The 5,611-nt window shown below is 48.8% G+C and overlaps 1 pseudogene; it reads right to left on the bottom strand.

Annotated features, from left to right (window-relative positions):
• Nucleotides 1–1,624: 1,624 nt before the first annotated feature.
• Nucleotides 1,625–2,063, bottom strand: LOC101662245 (annotated as a pseudogene).
• Between the last annotated feature and the right edge of the window lie 3,548 nt (nucleotides 2,064–5,611).

The raw sequence follows: 5,611 nt of genomic DNA, 5'->3' as shown, positions 1-5,611 counted from the left end.
GGGAGAATATACTGATAAGATTCACTTGTGATGCCCGGCTATCAAAAAGTATAGCGTCTGGGGTCTTAAAGGCTTGAAGGTAATCAAACGGCCATCAAGCTCAGAAGCAACAAAGCCCACATGGAAGAAGCACACCAGCCTATGCAACCACAAGGTGTCGAAGGGATCAAGTATAAGGCATCATCAGAACAAAAAATCTTACCATAGTGAATGATGTGGGGAGTGCTGAGTGGAGACCCAAAGCCCATTAGTAGGCCACTGGAGATCCCCTTGCAGAGGGGTCTCAGGGAGGAGACGAGCCAGTCAGGGTGCGATGGAACAACGATTGAAAAATACAACTTTCCTCTAGTTCCTAAATGTTTCCTCCCCGCTCCCACTACCATGACTCAAATTTGACCTTACAAGTCTGGCTAGACCAGAGGATGTACACTGATACAGATAGGAACTGAAAATACAGGGAATCCAGGGCGGATGAACCCTACAGGACCAGTGGTGAGAGTGGCGAAACAGGGAGGGTAGAGGGAGAGTGGGTAGGAAAGAGGGAACCGACTACAAGGAACTATATGTGACCTCCTCCCTGGGGGACAGACAACCGAAAAGTGGGTGAAGGGAGACATCGGACAGGGCAAGATAAGACAAAATAACAATTTATAAACTATCAAGGGCTCATGAGGGAGGGGGGAGCAGGGAGGGAGGGGAAAAATGAGGACCTAATATCGAGGGTTTAAGTGGAGAGAAAGTGTTTTGAGAGGGCAATGAGTGTACAGATGCGCTTTACACAATTGATGTGTGTATGGATTGTGATAAGAGTTGTATGAGCCCCTAATAAAATTAAAAAAAAAAAAAAAGATTCACCTGTGAATAATTGCAAATAGGATTTGCAGCAGCGCCATCTTTCTATGTATATGAGGAACTCTTTGGGAAGCAGGAGGAGTGATCTCATTACCAGCCCGGAGCGGAGCACATCCTCCGGACTGGAGACCCCTGCACAGTGAGCCTGCACCTCCAGATGACAGCTACCACATCAGACGAGCAGGAGCCAGAGCACGGAACAGAGTGATGGACTTCCCCACCCACTGCGCAAGCAAAGCTGGGCGCTTCTGTGCAGAAGGCTAACTTGCGAAGTTGGGGGTTTTTGGGCCCTCAACTGAGGAAGTTGAGCTTGCTGACCAGGGAAGTAGAGTGGAGTGCCTTCAGGTGTTTGAATGCTGGAGCTTCACAGAACAGCAACCAAGTGCAACTATAAAACTAATGAATAAAGTCTACCATCTGACCAGTGGCTAACACTTTTCAAGGCATTCAATTAGCTTACACTTTACAGTACTCTAAGCGATTCACATTGACAGTCACCTTCACTGTGGGGCTTGCTGCAGGGGAGGCATCTAACGGGTTGTTTTGGCTAAAGAAAGGCATTCCTGGGGTTCTACATAAAAGTAAGAGTTGTAACCGTCTACTGGCAATCACTGGTAGGCTGCTTAAATGAATGGTCTCTCCTTCATTCATGTGTTGAAAGGACCAGCGGGGGAGGGAGAAAACAAAGAAACAAGAGCCCGCGGATAATTCCAATGGCCTGGGCTGCAGAAAGGAAAGCTGGGTGAGATCCAGATGGCCAGTGACAGCCGTTTTATAAAGGTTTTCCTTCAAGTGAAACTACTCCATTGCCTCCCAACTTCTCTCCAAGGGTCGAGCGGTCCTTACTGTCATCCAAGCCATTAACTTGCCACTCGTGTTTACTGCCTGTAAACTTCTTTTCAAAGGCATCTTTAGAGCTAGCATAAATCATCTTGCCTTTAAAAGGTGCACGTGCAGGAGGCCAGAATATAAATACTAGGCCGTCTTTCTTAGACTCTTTTGTTGTGTATCAGACAAAGCATATCGGCAATCATTCAGAGGCTGCAACTTCACAAAAGTTGTGTAGGGGTCTTCTACAGCACCACCAATGTCACCCACCTAGATCTGCTTTGCTTCCTCTACAATTGTCTTTTGTCATCGCTTAAACACAAGAGGACGACTTTCTTCCTTGTTTTGATTTCCTCTTGTGTAGAAGATTTTCTTACTTTCATAGCATTAGAACTTGGATGACTGCATCATTCACTGTCACTGCAGAAGCCACAGTGCCGGGGCTGTGGCTGCGCGGGCCGTTCAGGCCGCTGGGTAGGAGTTGGAGAGAAGGGGCACGCCGGGTACTGCAGCCAGCGAAAACATAACTTTTGACAGAGACAATCTAATTCCGTTTTATCCTACACACACTCCCAACATGTGTGAAATAACATGAATAATTACAGTATGATCTGTAATAGCAAAAGGCTCAGACAACTTATGTGTCTACCAGGGACTGGTAAGACAAACTACGATGTTCCCTTCAAACTGAGTCCTGGAGGTGCAACAGTTAAGTGCCCGACTGCTAACTGGGTAGTTGGTTGGCAGCTCAAACCCACCAAGCAGCACTGGGGGAGAAAGACCTAACACAGCAAAAAGGATACGCAAACAGAACCCTGGGGAGCGGTTCGAATCTGTGGCCTGGGCTTCCTAGAAACCAGCATGGACTCCACGGCGCACACACGAGAACAATAAGACTACCTTGTGGCTCTCCGAAGGATGGGTCAGTTAATCACGGGGTATCCTAGAAGCAATTCACATGGTAAGAGTGATACCAGAGTGAACAGTTAAGGACATGGAACAAACAAATCTGCTTTGACAGAATAGACCTCTTTCTCTCTTTTTTGCCCCCTACTGTCACAATGTAATTTCTAAAACTCCTTTTTTTTTCTAATTAGAGAAAACACAAAGATCAGGCCATCATGTCAAAGTCTTATGACTCAAAGCAAGTTTCCCTTTTCCTCATCTGAGCAAAATGGAGCGCCTAGCCTGAGTTACTTCCTGGTCACCTCTTGCTGCTGGCATTGAGCTTGTAGGGCACGTTTTACCAAGTTGACAGCAAGGGTCCTAAGTACAGAAAGCGAGTGGGCCAGCTTGTTCCTGTTCCATTCTACCTCAACCTCGACTGAAACAGATCGAGGGCCAGCCCCCACTCCCTCCGCTCTGGGAGTGCCTGGCCTGCAGAGGCCATTGGCAAGAGCAGTCATCAGCACCACAGAGCTGCTTCTGGAAACTGAGCCGCAAATGAGCTGACACCCACTGGCTGGTGCCTCGTTGGGCCTTGAAGGGGTGACACTACAGTGAGACCCAGGGTCGGATGGAGGTAGAAATGCTGCCTGAGTGAGAAGGAACTCCAGGTGGCACAGCTTTTACTCCAGGACTTCCAAACCCGATAACAGGAAAGAAAGCACAATGTCCAGTCCTCAAAACATGATCTATAACTCTGAACCCATTTTCAGTGACAGAAAGAGCAGAAAAATAGCCAGGGTGGCTTCCCTTCTTGAGACGGTACTGAAGGTCCGTGAGGAGAAAATGAGTTCTAGCTCAATGATCTCCTGGGAGAACCAGGCTCGTCTATACTGGACCCTTAGTGAGTAGGTGTGTGGATACCCTCGCTCCATTTCTCAACAAGGGAACTGATTCCTGAAGTCTAACACGTTTTTCCAAAACCCCCTAGCTAGCGAGCTGTAGAGCTGGGATTCAATCTGGGTCTGCTCCTACTCTTTCTTAACCCAAACATGCGGATTTCCCGAGGCATGCTCTGCTTAACAATAACAGTTGCACGTAGCACAGGGTTTGGGGATCAGCTCACTATCTATTCATGGGCCCGTGGACCAGCGCTAAACTTAGCTTCCTTTAGTGAAAAGAGCAGTGCCCAGAGGAGAGGCCGGAGTGGGAAGAATATGCCTTCCCTCTGCTCCTGGGCTCAGCATTCCTAGTCTCTCTCCTGGGAAGGCCCACCCGCCTCAATTTTCCTATCCATCGTAGGTTAAAAAAAAAAAAAAGTACTGGAGACAGAGACCTGGGCTAACAGTCTACAGCACTAAGGCACAGCTCAAGCTGCACTACCTCTCATTGGCTGTGTGACTTGGGCAATTCCTCTCCCTTTCTGGGCCTAACTCTTCACAGGAAGGCCTAGCAACCACGTCTCGAGGCCTCTCCTGCTCAGACCAGCAGAGAAACGGATCTTAGAGGGGTTAGTGAGTGAAGCGCATAGTAAAAACAACCCCTTCCCTAACTCAGCAGGCACACAAAGGGTGAAACGGGACTGTGTCAGCTCCAGAATTCAGAGAAGCAATACTGCCTAGTCTGACCCCTCATACCCATTACAAGCCAGAAGTCATCATTTGGCCCAGAAACCCCCAGTTCAGGCCCTACCATGCCAGCTAATTCCAGGGCTAAGACCTCCACCTACCCCAGAATGCCTCATAATCTGACCAGGCCAAAGAGGTGGCGGGGCAGGGCTTCCTCATGAGTCTGCACCGAGCAAGCGCCCAGAAGAGCTCTTCTCTGCAGGAGAAGCAGCCCTGCCCAACCTTCCCCCACTAAACCGCAGCCCTGACTTCCGGAGTTACACCCACACAGGGGTGCAGGAGGCCCTCCCCACAGCTGTCCCTGGAGCCCAACCCCCCATCTCCCTCCCCTGGCCCCCATCATCACTCACTCCTTCAACAAGCACTTGTCTTCTGAATCCAGATTCTGGGCTAGATACCAGGAGTTCGCCTGTGATGGTGTCTTGGTTCACAGCAGACCCTGTACCCCAGGTCTCCCATTAGATGGGCCACCATGGAACTCCACAACTATTCTGGACCCCAAGGAGGCCAGACTGTCTTTGCTCGCTCCTTCACCAAATAGCTGTGGCTCCTGTGGCCTTCCTGGCTGCATGATTTGACTGATTTCAGTTCCCCAATAAGCCACACCCTTTCATCCGCAGTCTCTGACAACCTAAAAATGCTGCACATCCCGAAGATTCCCTCCCCACCACCCTTCAAAGCAAGCCCCCTGGAGTGCTGTCTGGTCCCCTCCCAATCTAGTCTGAGTGCCTGTTTGGGCTTCCGTGGTGTCTGCATTTCCCATCAAGGCTTTTGGCCTTTAGCTTCCTGGTTGTGGGACATCACCTCTTCTCCCACTGCCCACCAAGGGCTGGGTGTTCAGGAGGTCACTGAAGAGCTTCCAGATCCAGTCCTCGGCCTGGCACCTAGGAGTCACTTATCCCTTCTTTAACGGACTGCCTCTAACAGCCAGCATGGAACAGATAGCAGGGTGCTGGCCCCAACTTAGTATCCCTAGTCCTGTCCAAGAGAGTTTGGCAGTTCACCTGCTTCTCAGGACCATCTCACCTGAGTAATGGTATTGAAGTACAGTGGTTGGTGTAAGATATGAAAATATTCTGGGGAGGTAGAAAAATGAGGAGCTGATACCAAGGGCTTAGGTGGAGAGCAAATATTTTGAGAATGATGAAGGTAACTAATGTACAAATGGGCTTGACAGAATTGATGTATGTATAGATTGTGATAAGAATTGTATGAGCCCCCAATAAAATAATTTTTTAAAAAAGAAAAGAAAATATTCTGAAATGAAGCAAGCTCATGGCTATAAAATCTTCTTATAAGAGGGTAACTTTATACATGGTGGAGCCATTGTTTCTACCACACAGCAAAAGGCCCCAACTTGGTTCCCGATGTCCTCACGTAAGTCCATGAACCTTTCATTTAAAATATTTAGCCCAAGG

Source organism: Echinops telfairi, unplaced genomic scaffold (assembly GCF_000313985.2).
Source record: "Echinops telfairi isolate 266 unplaced genomic scaffold, ASM31398v2 ScPeMD7_2291;HRSCAF=2852, whole genome shotgun sequence".
NCBI classification, from domain to species: Eukaryota; Metazoa; Chordata; class Mammalia; order Afrosoricida; family Tenrecidae; genus Echinops; species Echinops telfairi.
This window is presented reverse-complemented; position numbering and strand designations above follow the sequence as displayed.